At 42.5% G+C, this 27,881-nt stretch overlaps 3 pseudogenes across 3 annotated transcripts; 2 read left to right on the forward strand and 1 right to left on the reverse strand.

Moving 5' to 3' along the window:
• Window positions 1-435: 435 nt before the first annotated feature.
• LOC308244252 (protein mago nashi homolog) lies at window positions 436-865 on the reverse strand (annotated as a pseudogene). The gene has a single exon. The product of its transcript is annotated as a protein mago nashi homolog (transcript).
• A 13,200-nt stretch (window positions 866-14,065) lies between these two features.
• Window positions 14,066-17,054, forward strand: LOC308244253 (DNA (cytosine-5)-methyltransferase 3A-like; annotated as a pseudogene). The gene is made up of 2 exons: window positions 14,066-15,492; window positions 17,020-17,054. The product of its transcript is annotated as a DNA (cytosine-5)-methyltransferase 3A-like (transcript).
• A 7,671-nt stretch (window positions 17,055-24,725) lies between these two features.
• On the forward strand, window positions 24,726-26,156 carry LOC308244254 (eukaryotic translation initiation factor 2 subunit 3-like; annotated as a pseudogene). Its single transcript has one exon. The product of its transcript is annotated as a eukaryotic translation initiation factor 2 subunit 3-like (transcript).
• The last annotated feature ends 1,725 nt before the right edge of the window (window positions 26,157-27,881 follow it).

Consider the following 27,881-nt stretch of genomic DNA (forward strand, 5'->3'; position numbering starts at 1 on the left):
CTCTTGAGATTCAGAATCTTTTAGATTTCAGAAAGGACACGTAGTGCATATACTGTGTAAGGGAAACCACAGTGGGGCTTGAGGTGGCACCTGGAATCATGGAATCAGACATTAATATTTCTGCAATGAAATATATCAACATTCACACTAAGTGGAATATGTGAAAACTATAAATAGCCTCATGGAAGTGAATTACAAATAACTTTTGGTCTTTAGAGTCTTCTGGAGTTTGGGATTATTGGATAAAAGACTGAACAATATGATACTGCCTTTTAATTTATTTTTTCTTTTCTATAAAACAAAAATTGCATTTTGTTATGTATTTATTAAAGACAATCATTTATGGTTTATTAAAAAAATATTGCCCTGATATACACAAAAATTGCCTGATAATTAAAAACAGCTACTCCCACCCTCCTTGTGTCCACACCAATATTAAATCAAGATTGGTTTAATCTTGAAGTGTAATCTAATAAGACTAAAAACCAAACACTTCAGGTCCTGGACAAGATAATAAAATACTCGTAAGCTTTCTGGGTCCTTGGATTGATTGACATCAACAAGGGAACCAATTTTTGATGCTGTGAAAGAAATGTGTTCATCTCCAATGACGATTTCAAGCTCCTGCCGGCTCAATCAGGGGGAGACCACAAAGCATCATCCTCTTTGGTAATTTCACTATCATCAATTATTCTCTTCAGTTCCTCCATTACATTCTTATGTACATAGCCTCTTTTCTGATCATGACATCATTTTTGTAATTGCTGTTGTTGGCATATCTCAATTTCTCACCCAGCCAGAACTCAAATTCCTGAAATTTGTGGCTGAACTTGCCCTTGTGATGCAGATAAAAGTCACTCTCCATGGCTATGATATTGCCTAATATATATATATATACTGAGTGGCCAGATTATTATGACCACCCCATCAGTACGTCGTTGGGCCACCTTTTTTAAAATTTATTTTTAATAAATCTTTATTGTTCAGATTATTACAGATGTTCCTCTTTTTTTTCCCCCATAGCTCCCCTCCACCTGATTCCCCACCCCACCCCATGCCCTTACCCCCCGCCACTGTCTTCATCCATAGGTGTAAGATTTTTGTCCAGTTTCTTCCCGCACCCCTCACACCCCCTCTCCCCCTGAGAATTGTCAGTCCACTCCCTTTCTATGCCCCTGATTCTATTATACTCATCAGTTTATTCTGTTCATCAGATTTTTTATTCACTTGATTTTTAGATTCACTTGTTGATAGGCATGTATTTGTTGTCATTTTGTTGTTCATAATTTTTATCATTACCTTTTTCTTCTTCTTCCTCTTCTTAAAGAATACCCTTCAGCATTTCATATAATCCTGGTTTCGTGGTGTTGAACTCCTTTAGCTTTTTCTTGTCTGTGAAGCTCTTTATCTGATCTTCAACTCTGAATGATAGCTTTGCTGGTAGAGTAATCTTGGTTGTAGGTTCTTGCTGTTCATCACTTTGAATATTTCTTGCCACTCCCGTCTGGCCTGCATAGTTTCTGTTGAGAAATCAGCTGACATTTGTATGGGTACTCCCTTGTAGGTAACTAACTGTTTTTCTTTTGCTGCTTTCAAGATTCTCTCTTTGTCTTTTGCCCTTGGCATTTTAATTATGATGTGTCTTGGTGTGGTCCTCTTTGGATTCCTCTTGTTTGGGGTTCTCTGTGCTTCTTGGACTTGTAAGTCTATTTCTTTCACCAGGTAGGGAAAGTTTTCTGTCATTATTTCTTCTAATAGGTTTTCAATATTTTGCTCTCTCTCTTCTTCTGGCACCAGAATAATTCGGATGTTGGTATGCTTAAAGTTTTCCCAGAGGCTCCTTACACTATCTTCATATTTTTGGATTCTTTTTTCTTTTTGTTTTTCTGGTTGGGTATTTTTTGTTTCTTCATATTTCAAATCTTTGGTTTGATTCTTGGGGTCCTTTGGTCTACTATTGAATTTCTGTATATTCTTTATTTCAGACAGTGTATGCTTAATTTCTGACTGGTCCTTTTCCATTTTTTTGGCATTCTCATTAAGATCCTTAAAGGTCTCACTAACTTCCTCAGAGGTTTTTAGAAGATTCTTGAGTAACCTTATAAATGTGGTTCTGAACTGTATGTCGTCCAGTAGTTTGCTTTCCTCCATTTCTTTCATTCGTGACATGTTTCTTTGTCTCCACATTTTGGCTGCTTCCCTGTGTTGATGGGGTGGTTTTCTGTGGTAGGTGACCTATAGGGCTCAGTGGTTCAGCCTCCCCTATCACCTGAGGTGGACACTCTTGGTGCACCCCTTTGTGGGCTGAGTGCAAAGTCTTGGTGTAGTTAAGCCTTGATTGCTGTTGGTACACTGGGAGGAATTGACCTCCAGGCCAATTGGCTGTGAGGACCTGCTGTGTCTATAATGGAAGAACTGCTGTGCTGGAGACACCCTTATGGAGCAGGACTTGTTTCAGTGGGGCTTTGGTGCTCACTGAGTCTGCCTCTTGAATGTGTCACTTATGGATATGAGGAGTTGAAATCTGGTGTAATCTCACACTGACCACTAGGTACACTGGCTTCTGGATCTCCAATGGGGTGCACTACTGTCTGAGACCACCCAGCAGGAGCTACAGCGAGATCTGCAGATTTCTCCTCTTTGCTTGGGGTTTGGAGGCTTTGGAACTGTCTGACCAGAGCTGCAGTTTGTTAGGTTAAGCTGCAATAGGGCAGGCCATTTATATGCAAAATCTGCTGCGCAGAGCTTGGGTGGGTTTGTAAATTGTGCGGGGTGGGGTCTCAGGGAATCACTAGGCTAGGGCCTGGCAAACAGTGATGGCTGCCAGTAAGCTGTCTCTGCGTCTCCGTCTCCGGGTCCGCGTCTCTGTATCCCGTGCTCCAGCGCAGTAAACAATGATTCCTGTGCGCACCTCTGCAAGAAGGCCACCCTCACTTTCCGACCCGATGGCAGACAGTCCAGCTTCTCCCCGTAGGGGTCTGGGTCCCCAGAGTCTCGCGGGAAACTGGAGTTCAGAGTAATCAGGAGCTTGTGTCTCCCTTTGGGTTGAAAAAAAACAGCGCACCCAGTCACCAGCCGCCAGACCGATTTGCACGCCTCTGTACCTCAGCTTTTCTGTGCTTGTGCACGTCTCAATGATCTTTTCTCTTTCCTTCTAGTTGTAGAACTTCTACTCATCCAGCTTCCCCGTGGTTCTGGGTGATAGACGTTTTGTCTTTTAGTTGTAGTTTTGGTGTGGTTGTGAGAGGCAGCATGTACAGGTGTATACCTTTTGGTTTGTTGGGCCACCTTTTGCCTTCGATACTGTGGTGATTCTTCTAGGCATTGACTCTACGAGATGTTGAAAGGTGATGCGAGGAATCTGACACCATGCCTGATGAATAGCACTGTCCAGTTCTGTGAGATTTGATGGTTGTGGGACCAGCTGCCTGATGGCTCTTTTAACTTCGTCCCACAAATGCTCAATTGGATTGAGATCTGGTGATTGTGGGGGCCACCTAAGCAAGGCAAAGTCTCTCTCATGTTCTTGAAACCACTCTTGCACAATACGAGCACCATGGCATGGCACATTGTCTTGTTGGAAGAAGCCATCTCCATTGGGATATGCCATCAACATGATAGGATGAATTTGATCAGCAATGATACTTAGGTATGTTGTGCTATTCAGACGTTGTTCCACACAAATTAAAGGGCCCAAATCATGCCAGGAAAACATGCCCCAAGCCATAACACTGCCCCCACCAGCTTGAAGGGTTGTACTCATGCATGTGGGGTGCATGCTTTCATGCTGTTTCTGCGAAATTCTTACTCTGTCATCTGCATGATGCAACTGGAAACGTGATTCATTGGACCACATGACTTTTTTCCAATGCTCAACTGTCCAATCCTTGTGTTCCTGTGCGAACTGGAGACGTTTTATCTTGGTAACTGCAGACAGCAAAGGTGTTCGAACAGGCCTTCGGCTTCCATATCCCATACGATGCAGTGTACGGCTAATTTGCCTACAAACGTCAGGTGGTCATAATAATCTGGCCACTCAGTGTATATCTCCTATATAATAAGAGAGGAATATGCTAATTATCCATTAAGCCCTGAGGCATAACGACCAACCACGTAAAGACCGGATCACGGATCTTCAGGAGGGTGGGGCAGCAAACTACAAGCGGGCTGTGGAGACCTACAGGAGGGGGCAGGGCAGCAATCTATGAGGGGGGTAGGGGGGTAAGGGGGTGGGGGGAGCTACAGGAGGGCGGCAGCGACCTACTGGTGCATGGATTCGTGCACAGGGCTACTAATATATACATATACATACACACACACACACACACACACACACACACACACACACACACTAGGTGTACCGGTTAATAATAGCAGATTTTGTAATCAAAGAAAACACGATAATTTCAAGAGAAACATCAAAAGTGCTTTATTCAAAGTAATGTCCACTGCTAGCTAAACATTTCCCCATCTTTCAGGTAATTTGTGGATACCATCCCAATAGAACTTTTTTTGTTTTGAGGCAAAACATTCAGAGACCCAATTTTCCACTTCTTCATATGCTTTGAAGTGTTGCTCAGAAAGTGCGTGTGCCATCGATCAGAACAAGTGGTAATCTGAAGGAGCAAGGTCTGGTGAATACAGTGGGTGGGTTAATACTTACCAGGGAAGAGCTTTTAACGTGTCTTTAACTGGTTTTGAAGTGTGTGATGGTGCGTCATCATGAAGCAAAATTACTTTGCCGTGTCTTCTGGAACATTCTGGTCGTTTCACGATCAAAGCGTGGTTCAAATTGACTGTTGTTGGTAGTGATCAATATTAATGGTTTCACCTGGTTTTAGAAGCTCATAATACACCACACCTTCCTGATCCCACTAAACGCAGAGCATTGTCTTCTTTCTGAAGCGATTTGGCCTTGCAGTCAATGTTGATGGTTGACCTGGATCAACCCATGATTTTGTGCATTTGGGATTCTCAAAATAAATCCACTTTTCATCACCAGTCACAATTCGATGCAAAAAAGACTTTCTTTTGTGCCGTTGAAGTAACATTTTACTGATGACTTTTCTGTTTTCCATTTGTCTTTCGTTCAATTGATGTGGCACCCATTTTCCTTCCTTTAAAATCTTTCCCATTGCTTGTAAATGATCGGAAATTCTTTGCTGAACAACGTTTAATCTTTCTGCAAGTTGTTTTTGAGTTTGACATGCATCTTCATCCAATAATGCTTGTAATGTTGGTCTTCAAACTTTTTCGGTTGACCTGGACGTTCTTTGTCTTTCACATCGAAATCATCACTTTTAAAGCGTTTAAACCAGCGTTCAGTATCTTGAGATGGAGCATGTTCACCATAAGCTTCCTGAAGTATTCAGCAGCACTTTTCTTCAAAATAAAGTAATGAATTATAACTTCCTGCAAATGCTCTTTTTTTGGCATGAAATTTGACATTTTTAAGCGTAAAAAATATCTATGATGTTAACACCTTCAGAAAATTTGACATATGAAGTTTGAAGCTTGTTGTCAATACAACAAAATAGCATACATATCAAATCGCATATATATCAATATATGTGTAACTCCATCTATTGAAAAAAATTCACATTATTAACCAGTACACTTAGTAATATATATATATATATATATATATATATATATATATATATATATATATTCATTGATTTCAGAGAGGAAGGGAGAGGGAGAGAGAGATAGAAACATCAATGATGAGAGAGAATCATTGAATGGCTGCCTCTTGCGTGCCTCACACTGGAGATTGGGCCTGCAACCCAAGCATGTGACTGGGAATTGATCCTCAACCACTGAGCCACACTGGCCGGGCAATACTGCCTTTTAAGGATGAATTGTGTATTACTTTATGAAAGCTTGAATAAGCCAGAGAGCTTGCTGGGAAGGGCTAGGGTGGGGTGATAGAGTCCTGGAAGTGAGTGGCACATGAAAGACAGCTCCAGGGAACCCTAGGAAGGCTTTGATTGAACCAGGGTGGTGACTGTCCAGCTATCCTTAGCCCTGCCAACACAGAGACCTGATAGCTCTGAGGAGGAGAGTGTGGCTGGGCCTGGTGCCAGACAGGACTCAAGGCAGTGCCAAGGCAGGCAGCAGGCAGCAGGCCTTTGAGACCCTGGCTGGGCAGAGCCATGTTCTGCAGGCAGAATGTCACCTTCTTTTCAGGCCTGGGCCTTGCGGCAGCTGGAAGGTTGGCATCCTGGAGTAGCAGCAGGGACAGACCTTTAGTTATTGTTTTTGGCCCAGCTTAGCCCCACCTATGCCCCTGCTACTCCTGCCAGCTCAAGGTTATCTCCATGGTTATGTACTGCCTGAGGCTTGCCATTTGCCCACTCATTCTTTCTTGTCACTACTACCGCCAAGAGCAGACTCAGATTCTCTGGGGCCCTAGTCACTCAATGAACATGTATTTATTGAGTACCTACTATGTGCTACAGTTGAGCCTTAGGGACTTAGTTCTCATTATTCACTCAAGTGCAATGCACACCTCTCTCACTGCACAAGTCCAGCATGCCCCAGGTGCCACTCGAATCATGATCACCTCCTTCCTTTGAACACCTATGGCATTGACTGCTGTGCTATTCGTTGACTCTAAATTCACCTTGTGACCTTTCTTATGTCCTCATCTTATGTTTTATGGCTTGAATTTTTATTTGAACATTCTGTGTTTCATTGCTTGAATTTTTATTTGAACATTCTGTGTTTTGAATCAGTTAAGGCTATCCTGCCCCTCCTTCCTTGAACATGTGTGGAATGCAGGGATGACCCCTTTAAAGGTGAGGTAAAAATGGTGCCTGGAGCCTTTAAACATTTGTTCTGAGCATTCTTAAAGGACAGCGAGATTTACATTTAGCACCTTCCCATTACAAAGGCTGTTTAAGTGACTGAGGGAGGCTTCAGTAATTTCTGTGCCTGGGACATTTAAAAAAAATACAAGGTAGTGATGCCCGGCCAGTGGGCATGGCTCAGTGGTTGAGCATTGACCTATGAAGCAGGAGGTCATGTTTGATTCCCAGTCAGGGCACATTCCAGGGTTGTGGGCTTGATCCCCAGTAGGGGGCGTGCAGGAGATAGCCGATCAATGATTCTCTCTCATCACTCATATTTCTATATTTCTCTCCTTCTTCCTTCCTCTCTGAAATCAATAAAAAATATTAAAAAAAGAAAAAATGGTAGCGACTACCTTACATGAGCTTAGTATCTGTTCTACATACTTTAATATTCATTCAATAGCTTTTGTAACATACAGGTTTTTCCTCTGGCTAGAATGACATATAGGGTCTGTTGGTAAGCCCCTGGAATTTCTTAAAGTTGTGAGAGGTGTGAAGTGGGGCCAAACACCGAGGAAGTTCAGCCATTCTCCCACTAGGTTCTATTTCTTGGTACAAAGAGGTGTAACAAAGAAAGATTCCTATTGACATTGTAAAAGAACCCTGTAGGTCATGGCTGGTGTGACTCAGTTGTTGGGCACTGCCTCATGCAATGAAAGGTTGCAGGTTCTATTCCCACTCAAAGTACATGCCTGGGTTTCTAGCTCGATCCCCAGTAGAGGGCATGCAGGAGTCAGCTGATCCTTGTTTTGCTCTCATATAGATATTTCCCTCTCTCTCTCCCTCTCCCTTGCTCTTTCTCAAAAAATCAATAAAAAAATCTTTAAAAAAAAGGATCCTTCTCCTCTCCTTCTCCCTCCTTCCCTTAGGTGTGCCACATATAGAACCCCATCCTGGTAGGTTATTTGCTCATCTATGTATTCATTCATTCACTCATTCATTTTAAAGCTAGTGAGAGCTGATGGTTAAATTCAGGAATTTTTATTGCCAGAATTAAATCACTAATAGCTTGAAATTGACCACAGTGGGAGTATTTACACCATGAAAATTGGCAAATGCTATAGATCAGGGAGACTTCATTTATTCTCAAAAACAGTTCCCCCTACTGTTTGATGGTGATTTAACATATGCTGAAACTGCTAAATCCCAGGTGTACAACAGTGAGCAATATAGCCTAGTTTTTGCCCACAGGAAACTTAGAGTTTATCACTGCATTGTCCAGTATGGAACCATTAGCCACTTGCCACTACTGTGGCTACTTAAATGTAAATTAAATGAATTAAATATAGTGAAAAAAATTCATTTCCTCAGGCATGCTAGCCATATTTTAAGTGCTCAATAGCCACTTGTGATTAGTGGCTACCATAATAGATAGTACAGATATAGTATACATTCCATCACTGCAGGAAGTTCTATTGTTCTATTGGATACTGTGTAGAAGCAGGAGAAGGAGGAAGAGGAACAGACAAGGCAAATGGGTCATCTATTCAGACTCAGACTAGACCTTCAAAATGAGAGAACCAAGTGCTCGAGGCTGTGGCTTTTACGTAAACTTTTCTGGTGAAAATCTGCAGGCATATCTATCTATTATCTATCTATCTATCTATCTATCTATCTATCTATTTATCTTTCATCTATCTATTTCTATCAAGAGTTTCATGAAACAGTGTAATAGTAGTATTCACCCTTACCACATGGGAAGCAGTCTAGTTTAGTTTGTTCTACCCTCCTTTACTTATTTTATTAAAAATATATTTATATGCTGGGTAGTCAGCTCTTTCTGCTCATACTCCTCAGTTTGAAAAATACTGCTTAGATATTAGTGGGGTGGGGCATACTGATGGGGGTAGAGAATAGAAGAGTGATGAGGTGAGAGAGGCTTCCTAGAAGAAATTGCAGTGGCTTTTGGAAGGAAAAGAGGGAAAGGAACAGCTGTAAGTCTGGCAAAGGGAACTAACTTGGGGGGAGATCATGGGCCACAAGGGACTGAAATTCACTCTCCACCTCTGGGTGCCTCCCCCATCCCTCCCACCGTTTTATCTGGCCTTGAATGTAAATCATTAGCTCTGGCAGTAGAAATAAGCAGGACTCAAACACAGGCATGTGTGGGAACAGCCTTAAGGAAGCTCAACAATGTAAATGAATGTCTTCAGATAGCTGAGGAGGGAGTGATGAAGAAAGGTCAGCCAATTAGACCCTGCTGTCTGGGGTGGGGTCTGGGAAGAATTCTGTGTGCTTTAGGCTCAAGCATTATAATGCCTTAGAATCCCCAGTTTACCTTAAATTCCTCCTGCTACAGTCATTTCATCATTTTTTTACAGAAAAAAAATTATTTTAAATCTTCACCCAAAGATATTTTTTCCATTGATTTCTAGAGACAGTAGAAGGGGTGAGGGGGGATGGGGAGGAAAGAAACATTGACGTGAGAGACACACACTGATTGGTTGCCTCCCGCATGCACCCCTGGGAACCTGCAACCAAGGTACCTGCTCTTGAATGGGTATCGAACCTGAGCCCTTTGGTCTATGGGCTGATGCTCTAACCACTGAGCAACAGGCCAGGGCTACAGGAAAATTTTTTTACTATATATCAAGATATGCCTTTTCTCGACTTATTTTTAATTGTTTTTATAAAAAAACTGAATGGATACAAAAGAGTAATTATACCATGTGTATAAGGTCTGATGAATTACAGTAAAATTGACAACCACCCGGCCACCACCCAGGATAAGAAATAGAGTCTTTTGAGCATTTTTGAGATCTTCCAAGTGCCATTCAATGATGTCATATTGCTCCTTCCTGGAGGAAACCTCTACCCTAAATTTTGGGTTATCATTCCCTTCCTTTTCCTTGTAGTTTGTCACATATATTGATATCTTTAATCTGTGGTTTAGTTTTGAGTTAATATAAATGAAATCACTGAATTCTTCAGCAACTTGAATTTTTCACTCAATATTATTTTCTGAGATGCATCCAACTTGATATGTGTAGCTATATTTTACTCTTTTCCACTGCTGTGTAATATTGTTACATTATTTAAAGAAAACACACCCATAAGAGGAAAACTTGGCTGTAAAATGGCATACATCTTCAGTATTTGTTGTTTAAGAGTACTTCTATCTTCATTTCCATTTTAAGCCTTTGGCTCAACTGTATATTTTCATTTTCTCATGGTTATTGCTGGTAGGAGGGCTCTGCTCCACATGGCCATTCAGGTACAGCCCCTTTCTCTCCTGTGGCTCCATTCTTTAGGTTCTAGAAATTCTCCCATCTTGCCTATAAATGAAGAAAGAATGGAAGATCCATTTCATCATGTTCTGACCAGGGCCTTTGGGAAAAACAGACTCCCAGCCCCCTAGGATCACTGTGATTCTAATTCCTTGAGAAGTTCCTGTGTGAAAAATTCTTTACCAGCTCATCCCCAGGCAGGTAGGGCCAGCAGGGGAGCAAATCCTACACAGATTTTGCTTGGGGCTCCCTCTACACAGATTAGAATAACCACTCACGTATGAAATCTTATGGAGGAAGAGTTCTGTGTAACTCTAGTGGGCAGACCTGAGTTTAGAAGGTTAGAAGGCGGCGGATTTTCACTCAGTAGGAGAAATAACATTCTAATAACTAGAGTGCCCAATTGACACTATCTAAAGTCACTTAAAACTTATCTTAAAGTCTTCACACAGGGGCCTGACATCAAGAAGGCTATAAATAAAATTCCTATCTCGAGAGACCAAATTGGAACCATTCATTCATTCCACACATATTTGTTGAACACCTATTATATACACTGTGCTAGGTGCTGGGGTCACATCTGAGTACAAACAGACAAAAGCCCCTAATCTCCTGGATCTGACCTGGGTGGTGGGTGGGAGAGCAGCAAGATAAGCACGGAGTGAGTTGGAAGCCCTCCCACAATTCCAGGATTAGGGAATGTGTGGAACTTCATGACTCATTTCCAACTGCATTTTTTTCAGGTTGATTGTCACAACCCTTAAAATAGGGCAGACCACGCCAGTGTCTTTTATCTATAAGTGTATGCTCAAAAAAGGAAAATCTTTATTTCACTCATGGGGGGGAAAAAAAGGCTCAGAGGGTGGCTGACTCAGGGTCATGAAGGTAGGGACAGGGCTGGGGCAAGGACTCCGGTTTTAGAGCTGCCCAGATTTGCTCACTCTGGTGTGTGACTCAGACCAGGTGAGGTCAGAACATCCCTCTGCTTACTTCCTGTCACCAAGGAGAGCAAAGGGTTGGGAGAGGGGAGAGGCATCTGGGCCAGGGTGAGGGGACTGGTATCTCATTCCTGTGGACCAGTGAGCATAACCAGATTGTGACAGGACTTCCAGAGAGGCAGGGAGAGAGAGGCAGTATGGAACCTGGGAAGAGGACACTGAATTCTGGTGCTTAAGTATTTATAATGATAGCAAGCCTTATACAGCATTTAGTGTGGATTAGACAGGTTCCTAAAAGCTTTGCATATGTTAATTCATTTAATCCTCCAACAACCCTAGAAGCATGCACTATTTTTAGCTCTATTTTAGGAACAAGGAAAGGAAGGCACTGACAGATAAAGAGCCTGCCCTAAGTCACTCAGCTAGTGGCTCACCAGCGGTTTGAGACCAGGCAGTCTAGGTCGAGGTCTGCCTCTCAGAGGCGCTGGCCTCCGCCGCTCCTGGGTGTGGAGCCCACCTTCACTCCCCATCTCCTTGCAACGGGCACCTGGCCAGCCCGCTGCCCTGGCATCTGCTGCACCCCCCTCCAACCTGATCACATCCAAGGCCTCGTCCAAGGCCGCATTCCTCCTGGGCGGGGCTGAGGGGCGAAGAGGAACTGCAAGAACAAAAAGAAGCTTTGTGTTGGGGTGGGAATCCCCTGAAAGCCACAGCCAAGGTGGGAATCAGAAGGGCGAGGGAAGGAATCCAGAAAAGACGCCAAAGTCCTGGAGCGCGGGGCGCATAGGGCTAGGTTGGTTCAGCCAGAGCGGGGATGGGCAGGAAGCGGGGCCCTGGATCCCCCAAATTGTCTTTACAGAAACCTCTGGAGTTGGAGAAGCTGCTCCCCTCTCTGCGCTGTCCGCCGTCTAGGCTCATTTCCTGAGCCGACTGCGTGGGGAAGCTGAATTCTTGCCAGCTCCCCACTTTCTCTCTGTGGCGTATTTACACCCTCGGCGCTGACAATGCACCTGAAGGTGCACCCATCTGCGCCCACGTGGAGTAGGTAGGTGGCACTTGAGTGTCCCCAGCCCTGCGGGCCCAGGGCCTACCCCTCTTTCAGTGGCCTCATGGAGTCTGGGGCCACGCCTCCTGCCGCCCTTCACCCGCATCCCACCAGCTGGAAAAGTCTCCTGGTTTCCAGTTTGTCCTGGGACTCCTGGAGAACAGCGTGAGTCTCCGGCACCTGCAACCTCCTTCCAGTCTCCTAAAATAAGAAGGGGAGCTCTTTCCTATAATTAATACTCAGGAGGAAAAATTTCGGGGTGTGTGTGTTTAGGGTAAGAGTTGAATATAAAAAAAACGCACAAAAAACACACCATGAATTTATTTAAAAAAATAAATGCAAAACATTTTACAAAGCCATTTAAAAAAATTAAACTTTTTTGAGAGAATCATAGACTTGCATTTGTAAGAAACAGCACAGAGAGAACTTCATGTACCCTTTTCTCAGTTTTCTCCAAAGCTGACATCTTTCAAAACTATAGCACTACCTCTGGCCCTATCTTCTCTTTAACCCCTGGGAAATCACTAATTTGTTCTCCATTTCAATAACGTTCATTTCAAGAATGCTATATCTATCTATATCTATATCTATATCTATATCTATATCTATATCTATATCTATATCTATATCTATATCTATATCTATATCTATATCTATATCTATCTATATCTATAAAAGCCTAAGCGACCATTATGACCAAATGACCGGAATGACCGGAACAACTGGTCGCTATGACGCACACTGACCACCAGGCGGCAGATGCTCAATGCAGGAGCTGCCCCCTGGTGGTCAGTGCACTCTCACAGCCAACCTCCCTGCAGCTGGCCAACCTCCTGCAGTTCTTCCCCACAGCCAGCAGGCCCCAGGCTGGGATGGGAAACCGGGGGTGGGTGGTGGCAGACGCAGCCCCTTTCCCAGGGGGGCTGAGGGCCGGCTCCCTCCTTGGGGCCGGTGGCCAACCTCCTGTGCCCCGTTTCTCCCCCTGGCCAACAGACCCCGATTGACATCTGCCTGCCAGGGTGGCAGTGCTGTGGCGAGAAAAGGAGGAGGCGGGCAGGTGAGGAACCACAACAGTGGTGTTGGCATCCGGCACCCATTCTTTTCGTGCCCGGCCTGGCGACAGTAGCCTCCTCTCCCGATCCTGCCCGGGGAACCGGGGGTGGGTGGCGACGAACGTGGTCCCTTTCCCAGGGGGACCGAGGGCTGGCTCCCTCCTGGGGCTGGCGGCCAACCTCCCACAGTCCCTACCCCTCAGGCCCCCGCTCCCAGCCAGCAGGCCCCAATCAGCCTGGCTCCAATTGGCCTGGCCCTGCTCAGCCCTGATCACCGGCCAGGCCTAGGGACCCCACCCGTGCACAAATTTCATGCACCAGGCCTCTAGTAAATAAATGGAATCATATGGTATGTAATCTTTTGGGCCTGGCTTTTCTCACTTAGCATAATTCTCTGGAGATTCATTCAGGCTGTTACATGTATCAATAGTTCATTCCTTTGTATTGCTGAGTAGTATTCCACTGCGTGGGTGTACCCCAATTTAAGTATTCACTTGTTGAAGGATATCTGGTTTGTTTCTAGTTTTTAGCTATTAAGAATAAAGTTGAGCCCAGCTGGCATGGTTCAGTGGTTGAGTGTTGACCTATGAACCAGGAAATCATGGTTCGATTCCCCGTCAGGGCACATGCCCAGGTTGCAGGCTCGATCCTCAGTGTGGGACCGCAGGAGGTGGCCAATCAAAGATTCTCTCCCATCCTTGATGTTTCTATCTCTCTCTCCCTCTCCTTTCCTCTCTGAAATCAATAAAATAGCATTAAAAAAATAAAGTTGATTTTCTTCTACAGGAAAATGTTTTGTGTGAACATGTTTTTTTGTTTTTAAATAAATAAATAAATAATTTAGGATAAATGCCCAGGAGTGCAATTTATGGATTGCATGCTTAGATTTTTAAGAAACTGCCAACATGAGCCAGACCACAGAGGGGCTGCAGCTGGCCTTATGGCTGAGGAGAAAGCCAAGGTGATTGCAGTAATGAAAATTGTGGAAGAAAACCAAGGGTCTGGGGAGTCTCAGAAGGTGGTGGAGGCCAGCCCTCCTGCGGTGCAGCAGCCCATTGACCCTAAATCCCCCACTGTGGCCACCATGTCTGAGCCTGTGAGGGCTGACGCTGGGGACAAGAACACCACCAAAGCAGCTGATGACAAACTGGAGTATGAGGATCGCTGAAGCTTTGGCACTGGGGAGCTGGTATGGGGGAAACTGCATGACTTCTCCTGGTGGCCAGGCCACATTGTGTCTTGGTGGATGACAGGCAGGAACGGAGTAGCTGAAGGCACCTGCTGGGTCACCTCTGGTGGTTCAGAGATGGCAAGTTCTCAGTGGTGTGGGTGGAGGAGCAGATGCCGCTGAGCTCCTTCTGCAGTGCTTCCCACAGGACACCTACAACAAGCAGCCCATGTGCTGCAAAGCCATCTTTGAAGTCCTGCAGGTGGCCAGTAGCTGTGTGGGGAAGCTGTTCCCAACGTGCCATGACGACCATGAGAGTGACACTGCCAAGGCCCTGAAGGTGCAGAACAAACAGATAATGGAATGGGTTCTTGAAGGGTTCCAACCTCTGGCCCCAAGGGCCTGGAGCCACCAGAAGAGAAGAACCCCCTACAAAGTTTACACAGACATGTGGTTGAAACTGAGGCAGCTGCCTATGCGCACCACCCGCATCAGCCAAAAAGCCCAGAAAGAGCACAGCTGAGAAGCCCCAAATCAAGAATATTGACCAACGCAAAAGAGAGCAGCTGGTGTAGGAGGTGTGGTGGAAGTGTTGGGACATTAAAGACCTTTTGCATCTCTTGTGGGAGCCTCAACGTCACCCTGGAACACACTCTCTTCATCAGAGGAATGTTTCCAAACTGCAAGAACTGCTTCCTGGATGTGCCCACTAGTACGATGAGGACAGCTATCAGTCCTACTGCACCATCTGCTGTGGGGGGTGCGAGGCGCGGGGCGCGAGGCGCTCATGTGCAGGAACAACTGCTGCAGGTGCTCTTGCGTGGAGTGTGTGGATCTCCTGGTGGGACTAGGGGCTGCCCAGGCAGCCATTAAGGAAGACCCTTGGAACTGCTACATGTGCAGGCACAAGGGCACCTATGGGCTGCTACTATAATGACGGGGCCACTGGCGCTCTCAGCGGCAGATGTTCTTCGCCAATAACTACAACCAGGAATTTGACCCTTAGGAGGGTTTCCCACCTGTCCCAGCTGAGAAGAGGAAGCCCATCTGGGTGCTGTCTCTATTTGATGGAATTGCTATAGGGCTTTTGGTGCTGAAGCATTTGGGCCTTCGGGCGGATCCTTATATCACCTCGGATATGTGCGAAGACTCCATCACGGTGGGCACCGTGCAGCACCAGGGGAAGATCATGCACGTCCGGAACATCCGTAGCGTCTTGCCGAAGCATATCCATATCCATGGATTACTTAGAAGTGTGCTGTTTGGTTTCCAAGTGTTTGGAGAGTTACCTGTTTTCTTTCTGTTGTTGATTTCTAGTTTGGTTCTATTGTGGTCATAGAATGTATTTTGTATGATTTAAAATTTAAATTTTTTGAGGTTTGTTTTATGGTCCAAGGTACGGTCTATCTGGGTATTTGTTCAGTGGGCACTTGAAAACAATGTGTATTCTGTTATTATTGGTATAGTGTTTTATAAATGTCAATTAGGTTCTGTTGGTTGATGGTGTTTTTGACTTCCTATATATTTTTGCTGATTTTCTGTCTAGTTGTTCTATCAATTGTTAAGAGAGGGATACTGAAATCCTAGACTGGAATTGTTGATATGTTTATGTCTTCTTGGTGGATTGACTTTTTTTGTCATTATATAATGTATTTTTTCATCTCTGGCAGTGGCAGCAGCAGCGGGGTAATGGGAGAGGTGCCTTCCCCTGATCCACCAGGTTGCTTCCCGCAGAGGGAGGCCAGACTGCGGCTTAGGCTAGGGGTGGAGGCAGAGGCGGTTAGGGGCGATCAGGCAGGCAGGCAGAGGGGTTAGGGGTGATCAGGCAGGCAGGCAGAGGGGTTAGGGGCGATCAGGCAGGCAGGCAGGTGAGTGGTTAGGAGCCAGCGGTCCCAGATTGCGAGAGGGATGTCCAACTGTTGGCAGTCAGACATTCCCCCGAGGGGTCCCAGATTGGAGAGGGTACAGGCCTGGCTGAGGGACCCACCCCCTGTGCACGAATTTCGTGCACCGGGCCTCTAGTTTAATATAATTATTGATATGATAGGGCTTAAGTTTGCTATTTTACTTTTTGTTCTCTATTTGCTCTTTCTGTTTTGTGTTTTTTGTTTGTTTTTTGTTTTGCTTTTGGAGAGAAAAATGGAATTAGCAGGGTTTTTATTCTCTTTTTTATGTTATTATATAATGTTACATGCAATAAACATTAATATTTAAAGAAAAACTATTTAAAATATAATAATGTTACATGCAATAAATATTAATATTTCAAGAAAAAAGACTTTAAATATAAAAATACTAGAGACCCGTTGCATGAAGAGATTCGTGCAATAGGCCTTCCTTCCCTTGGCTTTCAGCACCCGTTTTCCTCCGGCACCCGGGACCCAGGCCTTTACTCCGGCCAGAGTCTGCCGCCTTTGCTGCAGGCTCTGGCCAGAGTCTGCCTTCTTCGTCTTCGCTGCAGACTCCAGCTGGAGTCTGCCATCTTCGCTACAGACTCAGGCCCACTCCGGCCAGAGTCTGCTGTCTTTGCTGCAGACTCAGGCCGGAGTCTTCCATCTTTGTTTTCTTTGCTTCGCTGCAGACTGCCGTCTTCGTCTTTGCTGCAGACTCCGGCTGGAGTCTGCTGTCTTCACCTTCGCTGCAGACTCTGGAGTCTGCAGTCTTTGTCTTCACTGTGGCCAGAGCGCTGCTCCTGTAGATCCCTTCTCCCTGCCCCACCCTCCCTCTCATAGCAGGCGTCCTGCTCTGCCCAGCCAATCCTCACCTGTAGCAGCTGGGTGCCGCCATCTTTGTCCTTCTAATTTGCATATTCCCTCCTGATTGGCTGGTGGGCATAGCGGAGTGATGGTCAATTTGCATGTTTCTCTTTTATTAGTGTAGATTCCCAAAACTGTACTAACATAGTATAATATCACAAGTTACAGGAAATATTAAAAATCTGCAAATAACAGGTTTACATCTATTATATTCTAAAATATTTTTTTTCTCTGGCTTTATTTGGTTCATTATATTCCACAAATGAGTGAGATCATGTGATATTTATCTTTCGACTGGCTTATTTTGCTTAGCATAATGCTCTCCAGGTCCATCCATGCTGTTGCAAATGGTAAGAGTTCCTTCCTTTTTACAGTAGCATAGTATTCCATTGTATAGATATACCACTGTTTTTTTTCTTTTTCTTTTTTTTCCATTTTTTTATTGTTTAAAGTATTACATATATTAGACATATACCTCCTTTTTTTTTTTTTTGCTCCATTGACCTTCCCCCAGCCTCCCCACACCCTATCGTAAGCCCTCATCCCACCCCCCCAGTGTCTTGTGTCCATTGGCCATGCTTCTATGCCTGCATATAAGTCCTTTTGTTGATCTTTTTCCTCTTCCCTCCCCAACACTCCTCAGCCTTCCCGCTGTAATTTGACAGTCTGTTCGGTGCTTTACTGCCTCTGTATCTGTCTTTTTGTTCATAAGGTTATAATGTTCTTTATTTTCCATAAATGAGTGAGATCATGTGGTATTTTTCTTTCATTGCCTGGCTTATTTCACTTAACATAATGCTCTCCAGGTCCATCCATGCTGCTTCAAATTGTAAGAATTCCTTCTTTTTTATAGCAGTGTAGTATTCCACTGTGTAGATGTACCATAGTTTTCTAATCCACTCATCTGCTGATAGGCATTTAGGCTGTTTCCAAATCTCACCTATGGTGAATTGTGCTGCTATGAACATAGGGGTGTATATATCCTTTCTGATTGGTGTTTCTAGTTTCTTGGGATATATTCCTAGAAGTGGGATTACTGGGTCAAATGGGAGTTCCATTTTTAGTTTTTTTTAAAAAAAAACTCCATACTGTTATCCACAGTGGCTGCACCAGTCTGCATTCCCACCAGCGGTGCACGAGGGTTCCTTTTTCTCTGCATCCTCGCCAGCACTTGTCGTTTGTTGATTTGTTGATGATTGCCATTCTGACAGGTGTGAGATGGTATCGCATTGTCATTTTGATTTGCATCTCTCAGATAATTAGTGACTTTGAGCATGTTTTCATATGTCTCTTGGCCTTCCTTCTGTCTTCTTTTGAAAAGATTCTATTTAGGTCCGTTGCCCATTTTTTTTATTGGATCATTTATCTTCCTTTTATTAAGTTGTATAAGTTCCCTGTAGATGTTGGAGATTAAGCCTTTATCAGTGATAACATTTGCAAATATGTTCTCCCATACAGTGGGCTTTCTTGTTTTGTTGATGGTTTCTTTTGCTGTGCAAAAGCTTTTTATTTTGATGTAGTCCCATTTGTTTATTTTCTCTTTAGCTTCCATTGCCATGGGAGTGGTATCAGTGAAGAAATTGCTTCACCATATGTCTGAGATTTTTCTGCCTGTGGATTCCTCTAGTATTTTTATGGTTTCCCATCCTATGTTTAAGTCCTTTATCCATTTTGAGTTTATTTTTGGGTATGGTGTGAGTTGGTGATCTAGTTTCATTTTTTTGCATGTACCTGTCCAATTTTCCCAACACCATTTATTGAAGAGACTGTCTTGGCTCCATTGTATGTTCATGCCTCCTTTGTCAAATATTAATTGAGCATAGTGGTTTGGGTTGATATCTGGGTTCTCTATTCTATTCCATTGGTCTATATGTCTGTTCTGGTGCCAGTACCAGGCTGTTTTGAGAACAGTGGCCTTGTAATACAGCTTGAAATCTGGTATTGAGATCCCACCTACTTTGTTCTTCTTTCTCAGGATTGCTGTGTCTATTCGGGGTCTTTTTTTATTCCAAATGAATTTTTGGAGAGTTCTTTTTAGGTCTGTGAAATACGCTGTATTTTAATGGGGAGTGCATTGAATCTATAGATTGCTTTGGGTAGTATGGACATTTTAATAATGTTGATTCTACCAATCCATGAACATGGTATGTTCTTCCATCTGTTTACATCTTCCTCTATCTCTTTTTTCAGTGTCCTGTAGTTTTCTGCGTATAGGTATTTTACCTCCTTAGTTAAGTTTATTCCTAAGTATCTTAATTTTTTTGGTGCGATGGTAAATGGGATTGCTTTTTTAGTTTCTCTTTCTGTAAGTTCACTATTGGTGTATAGAAATGCCATAGATTTCTTGGTGTTAATTTTGTATCCTGCTACATTGCCGAATTCATTTATTAAGTCTAATAGTTTTTTGATGGAGTCTTTCAGTTTTTTTATGTACAATATCATGTCATCTGCAAATAAGGACAGCTTTACTTCTTCTTTTCCAATTTGGATGCCTTTTATTTTTTCTTCTTGTCTAATTGCAATGGCTAATACTTCCAGTACTATGTCGAATAGGAGTGGTGAGAGTGGGCATCCCTGTCTTGTTCCTGTTCTTAGGGGAAATGGTTTAGTTTTTGCCCATTGAGTATGATGTTGGCTGTGGGTTTTTCATATATGGCTTTTATTAGGTTGAGGTATGATCCTTCTATTCCCACTTTGTTGAGAGTTTTTATCAAGAAAATGTGTTGGATTTTGTCAAATGCTTTTTCTGCATCAATTGATACGACTATGTGATTTTTATCTCTCAATTTGTTTATGTGATGTATCACGTTTATTGATTTGCGGATATTGTACCATCATTGCATCCCTGGGATAAATCCTACTTGGTCATGGTGTGTGATCTTTCTGATGTACTGCTGGATCCTATTTGCTGGAATTTTGTTGAGGATTTTGGCATCTATGTTCATGAGGGATATTGGTCTGTAATTCTCTTTCATTGTGTTGTCTATCTGATTTTGGTATTAGGGTGATGCTGGCTTCATAGAAGGAGCTTGGAAGTGTTCCTTCCTCTTGAATTTTTTGGAATAGTCTGAGGAGGATAGCTTTTAGTTATTCTTTGAATGTTTGGTAAAACTCCCCTGTGAAGCCATCTGGCCCCGGGCTTTTGTTTGCTGGAAGCTTTTTGATGACTGCTTCAATTTCTTCCATAGTTATTGGCCTATTGAGATGTTTAGATTCTTCCTGATTGAGTTTTGGAAGGTTATAATTTTCTAGGAATATGTCCATTTCCTCCAGGTTGTCCAGTTTGTTGGAATAGAGTTATTCATAGTATTTTTTAACAATCCTTTGTATTTCTGTGGGGTCTGTTGTTATTTCTCCTCTTTCATTTCTGATTTTGTTTATTTGGGTCCTCTCTCTTTGCTTCTTGGTGAGTCTGGCTAGAGGTTCATCAATCCTGTTTATCCTTTCAAAGAACCAGCTCTTGGCTTTGTTGGTCTTTTGTATTGTTTTTTTGGTCTCTATGTCGTTTATCTCCGCTCTGATCTTTATTATTTCCTTCCTTCTGCTTACACTGGGCTTTTCTTATTGCTCTCTTTCTAACTCTTTGAGTTGTTGGGTTAGGTAATTTATTACCATTGTTTCTTGTTTTTTGCCGTAGGCTTGTAGCGCTATGAACTTCCCTCTCAAGACTGCTTTTGCTGTGTCCCATAGATTTTGGATTGTTGTGTTTTCATTGTCATTTGTTGCCATGATGTTTTTTATTTCTTCTTTGATCTCTCTGGTAACCCAGTCATTGTTTAATAGCATGCTATTTAGTCTCCATGTGTTTGATTTTTTTGGATTGTTTTTATTGTAGTTGATTTCCAGTTTTATGCCACTGTGATCTAAGAAGATGCTTGATATGATTTCTATCTTCTTGAATTTGAAGAGACTTTGCCTGTGACCCAATATATGGTCTATCTTTGAAAATGACCCATGTGCACATGAGGAGAATGTATATTCTGTGGCTTTTGGGTAAAATGTTCTGAAGATGTCAATTAATTACATCTGGTCTAGTGAGTCATTTAGGACTGATGTTTCTTTGCTGATTTTTTGTTTAGAGGATTTGTCCAATGGTGATAGTGGGGTATTAAAGTCTCCTACTATCATTGTATTCCTGTCAATCTCTCCCTTGATATCCTCCAGGAGGTTTTTTATGTATTTGGGTGCTCCTGTATTGGGTGCATATATGTTTACCAGAGTTATTTCTTCTTGTTGGATTGCTCCCTTTAGTATTATGAAGTTGCTTTCCTTATCTCTTTTTATGTCCTTCACTTTGAGATCAAATTTGTCAGATATAAGTATTGCTACCCCAGCTTTTTTAAAATTTCCATTTGCCTGAAAAACCTTTTTCCATCCATTCACCCTCAGTCTGTGTGCGTCTTTTTTTCTGAGGTGGGTTTCTTATAGACAGCAGATATATGGGTCATGTTTTCTTATCCAATCCGTTACCCTATGTCTTTTGATTGGGGCATTTAATCCATTTACATTTAAAGTTATTATTGATAGGTACTTGTTTGTTGCCATTTTAATTCTTTACCCCTGTGTTCCTTCTTCGCTTCCTATTTCTTTTTTTTACAGCATACCCTTTAGCATTTCTTGCATTGCTGGTTTGGTGGTAATAAACTCCCTTAAAACTTTTTTGTCTGTGAAGCTCCTGATTTCACCTTCAAATTTGATTGATAGCCTTGCTGGGTACAGTATTCTTGGATTCAGACCCTTCCTTTGCATGACTTTGTATATTTCATTCCATTCCCTTCTGGCCTGATGTGTTTCTGTTGAGAAATCAGTTGCTAGTCTGATGGGGGATCCTTTGTAGGTAACTTTCTGTCTCTCTCTGGCTGCTTTTAAGATTCTTACTTCGTCGTTGGTGTTTGCTAATTAAATTATAATGTGCCTTGGCATCAGTCTTTTGGGGTTCATTTTGCTTGGGACTCTGTGAGCTTCTTGGATTTGAGTGGGTTTTTTCTTCCTTATATCAGGGAAGTTTTCTGTCATTTCTTCAAACAGGTTTTTTTATTCCTTGCTCATTTTCCTCTCCTTCTGGCACCCCTATTATGTGGATGTTGTTTTGTTTTGTGTTGTCCCGAAGTTCCCTTAGGCCAGTGGTCGGCATACTGTGACTCTGTTGACTAATGAGTTTGCTGACCACTGGGATAGGGGCTTAATCACAAGGAACAACAACAGCTTGTAATTATTGGAATTGAGAGTCTAGGTCAGTGGTCGGCAAACTCATTAGTCAACAGAGCGGCAAACCGCGGCTCGCGAGCTGCATGTGGCTCGCGAGCTGCAGTTTGCTGACCACTTCCTTAGGCTCTCCTCCTGTTTTTTAATTTTTTTTTTCTAGAAGCTGCTCTACTTGGGTATTTTTTTCCTACCTTGTTTTCTAGCTCACTGATGTGGTCCTCTGCTTCTTCTAGTGTACTCTTGATGCTTTCTATTGAGTTCTTTACAGCAGCGATGTCATTTTTCATTTCTTCTTGGTTCTCCTTCATTTCCTCTTGGTTCTTACACATATTGTTGAATTTGTCTTCCATTCTTTTCATCCACCTTATGACCATTTCTCTGAATTCTTTCTCTGACACGTTGCTTTCCTCCATTTCGTTTACTTCCTTTTCTGGTGATGCCTGCTTTTCTTTCATATGCGGGCTGTTTCTTTGTCTCCCCATGATCTCTCTTCTCTGGTGTCTGGCTATGTTGTTCTCTCTCTCCTTTCTGTGAGGAAGTGTAGAGCTCCTCAGAATCAGCGTGCTTGCACCACTTGGTGTTCTCGGGTTCGCAGCTGTTTGGTGGGTGCTGTAGTTGTAGATTCCCTGGGCTTTTCAGGCGTCAGATAACATCTATAACATCCACTTTCCCCTTCAAGATCTGTACCACTGTTTTTTAATCCACTCATCTGCTGATGGGCACTTAGGCTGTTTCCAAATCTTAGCTATTGTAAATTGTGCTGCTATGAACATAGGGGTGCATATATCCTTTCTGATAGGTGTTTATGATTTTTTGAGATATATTCCCAGATCACTGGGTCAAATGAGAGCTCCATTTTTAATTTTTTGAAGAAACTCCATACTGTTTTCCAGAGTGGCTGTACCGGTCTGCATTTCCACCAGCAGTGCAAGAGGGTTCCTTTTTCTCCTCATCCTCACCAGCACTTGTCATTTATTGATTTTTTGATGACAGCCATTCTGACAGGTGTGAGATGGTACCTCATTGTCGTTTTGATTTGATCTCTCAGATGGTTAGTGACTTTGAGCATGTTTTCATATGTCTCTCAGGCTTCTGTATGTCCTCTTTAAAGAATTGTCTATTTAGGTCCTTTGCCCATTTTTTGATTGGATTGTTTATCTTCCTTTTGTTAAGTGCTTTTTCTGTTTTTCATTTCCGTCATTTTCCTGCCTTTCTTTTTTTCTACATACATTTAGACAGTGTTATAAGTTTTTCTTCAAACATCAAACATAATTTAGAAAACTCAAGAGAAGGAAAATGTATTTATTCATATTTTTACTCTTTCTATTGCTCTCCCTTCCTTCCTGATGTTCTAAGTTTTCTTGGATGTAGAGGAACAAAACACTCAGACATTGCTGGTGGAAATATAAAATGGTACAGCTAATGGTTGAACAATTTTTAATAAAGTTAAAAATACTCTTATATGGCCCTAGCCGGTTTGGCTCAGTGGATAGAGCGTCAGCCTGCGGACTGAAGGGTCCCAGGTTCGATTCCGGTCAAGGGCATGTACCTTGGTTGCGGGCACATCCCCGGTAGTGGGTGTGCAGGAGGCAGCTGATTGATGTTTCTCTCTCATCGATATTTCTAACTCTCTATCCCTCTCCCCTCCTCTCTGTAAAAAATCAATAAAATATATTAAAAAAAATACTCTTATATGACTCAATAACCTTTCTCCTAGCTACCAAAAAGAAACAAAAACAACCCAAATGAAATGAAAACTCAAAAATCTAGTGAGTTTTTATAGCTGCTTTATTCATAAATACCCCAAACTGGAAATAATCTAAATGTTCTTCAACTGGTGAATAATACATCCATACAGTGAAATATTAATCAGCAGTAAAAAAGGAAAGAACTACTGTTAATGCAACAACATGAATGAATCTCAAATACATATACTATGTGAGAGAAGCCGGCCTCAAAAGACTACATCTGGTGGCATTTCTTTTACATGACATTCTGGACAAGGCAAAACTATAGAGACAGAGAACATATCAGTGGTTCCCAGGGGATATGAGTGGGAGAAAGGTTTGATACTCAAGGTTCAGGGTGAAGGAGCCAATCTCTATCTTGTCTGTGTTGACTATGCATTTGTGAATACCCATTGAACTGTACACCAAAAGAGTGAATGTTACTCTATGTAAGTTAACAAAGAAAGTTTAAAAGTTTCTAAGAGAAAATTTATAAGAGAAAAAGAGAAGATCACTTTAATAGATTGCCCACTTATTTCAAAACTAGAACACTATGATCAAGTAATTTCTGCCAAAGATTGCTGTGGGTCAGGCCATTCTGATGATTTCTCTGACCCTGTTGCCTTTTAAAGTGACCATACCTATCTTGCCTCTGGTGGTTACTTGCTGCCACCTGGTCCCTGCCATGCTGGGATCCCATCATTGCTATTAAAACCCATTGCTATGGTAGTACTTCCATCTTCCTCCCTGAGCATGCAAATAAATCAGCATAGCACCTTTCAAGAAAATGTCTCTCTCTGGGCAAGGCCACATCTTTCTTGTCAGGATCTGGCCACCTTGGATTGACACCACTTTCACACAAAGTTATCCGCAGACAAGCCACAATTAATATAGGTACAACTGGTCATTGAGCTCATGGGAAATCCACAGTTGTAAAAGCTATTTCTGGAGTTCATATTGTCAGGTTCATAAATGAACTAGAAAGAAATATTACAATCAAGCTTGGATATGCTAATGCTAAGATTTACACACTTGATGACTCAAGTTGTCCTCATCCAGAATGCTATAGATCCTCTGGAAGTAGTGCACCCAATGAGTTTCCTACAGACATTCCAGAGACCAAAGGAAACTTCAAATTATTCAGACATGTCTCCTTTGTTGACTGTCCTGGCCATGGTATTTTGATGGCCATGATGCTGAATGGTGCAGCAGTGATGGCTGCATCTCTTCTATTGATAACTGGAAATGAGTCTTGTCCTCAGCCTCAGACTTCTGAACACCTGGTTGCTATAGAAATCATGAAATGAAGCATATTTTAATTCTACAAAGTAAAATTGATGTGGTAAAAGAAAGCCAGGCTAAAGAACAGTATGAACAGATCCTTGCATTTGTACAAGGTACAGTAACAGAAGGAGCTCCTGTTACTCCCATTTCTGCTCAGCTGAAATATAATATTGAAGTTGTCTGTGAGTGCATAGTAAAGAAACTCCAGTACCCCCAAGAGTCTTTATTTCAGAACCCCAACTTATTGTTATCAGATCCTTAGAAGTCAACAAACCTGGCTGTGAAGTTGATGACCCTGAGGGGTGTGTGGCTGGTGGCAGTATTCTAAAAGGAGTGTCAAAGGTGGGCCAGGAGATAGAAGTCAGACCTGGTATTATTTCCAAAGATAGAGAAAGAAAGAAAACTCATATGTAAACTGATATTTTCCAAAATTGTATCACTGTTTGTGGAACACAATGATCTTCAGTATGCTGCTCTAGTAGGTCTTATTGGAGTTGGAACAAAAATTGACCCCACTTTGTGAGGGGCTGATAGAATGGTGGGGCAGGTCCATGGTGCAGTTGGAACTTTACCTGAGGTCTTCACAGAATTGGCAATCTCCTATTTCCTGCTTAGATGGCTTCTAGGTGTATGCACTGAAGGAGAGAAGAAAGCAGAAAAGGTGCAAATGTTACCCAAGAATGAAGTGCCCATGGTGAACTAAGGATCCCTGGCTACTGGAGGAAGAGTTAGTGCAGTCAAAACCGATTGGGCAAAATCATTTTGGTGAATCCTGTGGGCGCAGAAGTAGGAGAAAAAATTGTGATTAGCTGAAGAGCTGAGGAATACTGGTGTTTAATTGGTTGGGGTAAAAAAATAAGAAGTGGGGTAATAATCAAGCCAACAGTAGACAATGACTGAAGAATTTCAGTGAAATAATACATTTGGATAAAGGCAGATTTTCCCTTAATAATCTACAGGTGTATTTTCAAAACAATACTGGGGAATGGATTTCACAGCTCATAACCTTAGTAGTAGTTGTTATTCTCATTTTTTTGGTGAGGAAAATTTAACTTCTAGTACTAAAATAAGATCTATAATAAATGCAAAAATTGGCATAATATTGGATTTAATCTACCAGAAATTAATCATTCTCCAATAATGTCTAACATATATATCAAGGCAGGTTTGAAATAAAACTATTTGCTACAACCAGTTTTTGCTGTAGCACACATACCACCTAACCTGTTTGAATAAAGTTTTTTTTTTTTCCTTTTATCTTCATGATTCATCTTTGAGTAGCTCTAGGCTTGAAAGGGTTGTTATATCAGTAAAAACTCCAAGACACAATTTCTTGAAGACCAGCTTCCCTTTGCCTTATATTTTATGTTGCTTTATCTTTGCAATTTTGAGTAAATAGAAATTAATGTATTCTACTAAAATTATCCTTTAGAGCGTGCAAACAAAAACAAAACAAAAGGATAAAAGCCCTGGCCAGGTGGCCCAGAGTGTTGGCCTGTGCCCTGGAGGGTCTCAGTTTTGATTCCCAGTCAAGGGCATGTATCTGGGTTGCAGATCTGATCCCCACCCCTGGTCAGTTTGTGTGTGGAAGCAAACCAATTGATATTTTTCTCTCTCTCCCTTCTCTCTCCCTCTCCCCTTCCCTCTCCCTTCCCCTCTGTCTAAAACCAATGGAAAAATATCCTCACTCCTCTGGTGAGGATTTAAAAAGAAAAAAGAAAAGGTTGCGGTTTCGATTCCTGGTCAGGGCAAATATCTAGGTTGTGGGTTCGATCTCTGGTTGGGCACATACGAGAGGCAACCGATCAATGTTTATCTCACGTCGATGTATCTCTCTCTCTCAAAATCAATAATGATAATAATAATAAAAACATATCCTCCAGTGAGGATTAAAAAAACAAAAATCAAAGAAAAACAACTAAGAAAACATCTCTTACACGTGTATTTCTCAATATTGCAGTGAAGGGAACATTCCCTAGGGACTCTTAGAGAAATTATTTAGGAGCAAGTGAGTGGATTGTATGTGATAAATATGCTCCAACATATCCCTCCCCCTCATTCTTTGGATTCCTTCCTCTGAATCATGCTGTCAGACTTACGGTAACTCAGCTTCATTTATTGTATGCCACTACGGAGTCCAGGTTTTAGTCAGTCAATGAAAGAAAGAGGTCAAATCAGTCCAAGTTGCTGGAGTCAGAACACTGAGTTTGTAATCTTTGAACCCATACAAATAAACCCTATCAATAAATTCAGTCCTGAGGGAGAAACCAAGATGGCGGCATAGGTAAACACCTAAACTGCTGCCTTGCACAACAATTTCAAAACTACAACTAAAAGACAGAACGGACACCATCCAGAACCACAGGAAAGCTGGCTGAGTGAAAATTCTACAACTAGAAGGAAAGAGAAAACCTCACAGAGAATTGGAGGTACGGCAAAGGGGCTTTGTGCGCGCAGAGAGGAAGGGCGGCTGAGAGCCTGGCTGACTTTCTCTGGCGGAAGGGGGAAGGAAGCCTCCGATCGCACTGAACCCCAGTTCTGACTGCACTGAACCCCAGTTCCGGGCGAACCCCTGGGGACCCACGCTCTTACGGGGGGAGTCTGGACTCTCGGGCGGAAACTCGA

The sequence above is a fragment of the Plecotus auritus genome, assembly GCF_963455305.1.
Source record: "Plecotus auritus genome assembly, chromosome: 3".
Lineage (NCBI taxonomy): Eukaryota > Metazoa > Chordata > Mammalia > Chiroptera > Vespertilionidae > Plecotus > Plecotus auritus.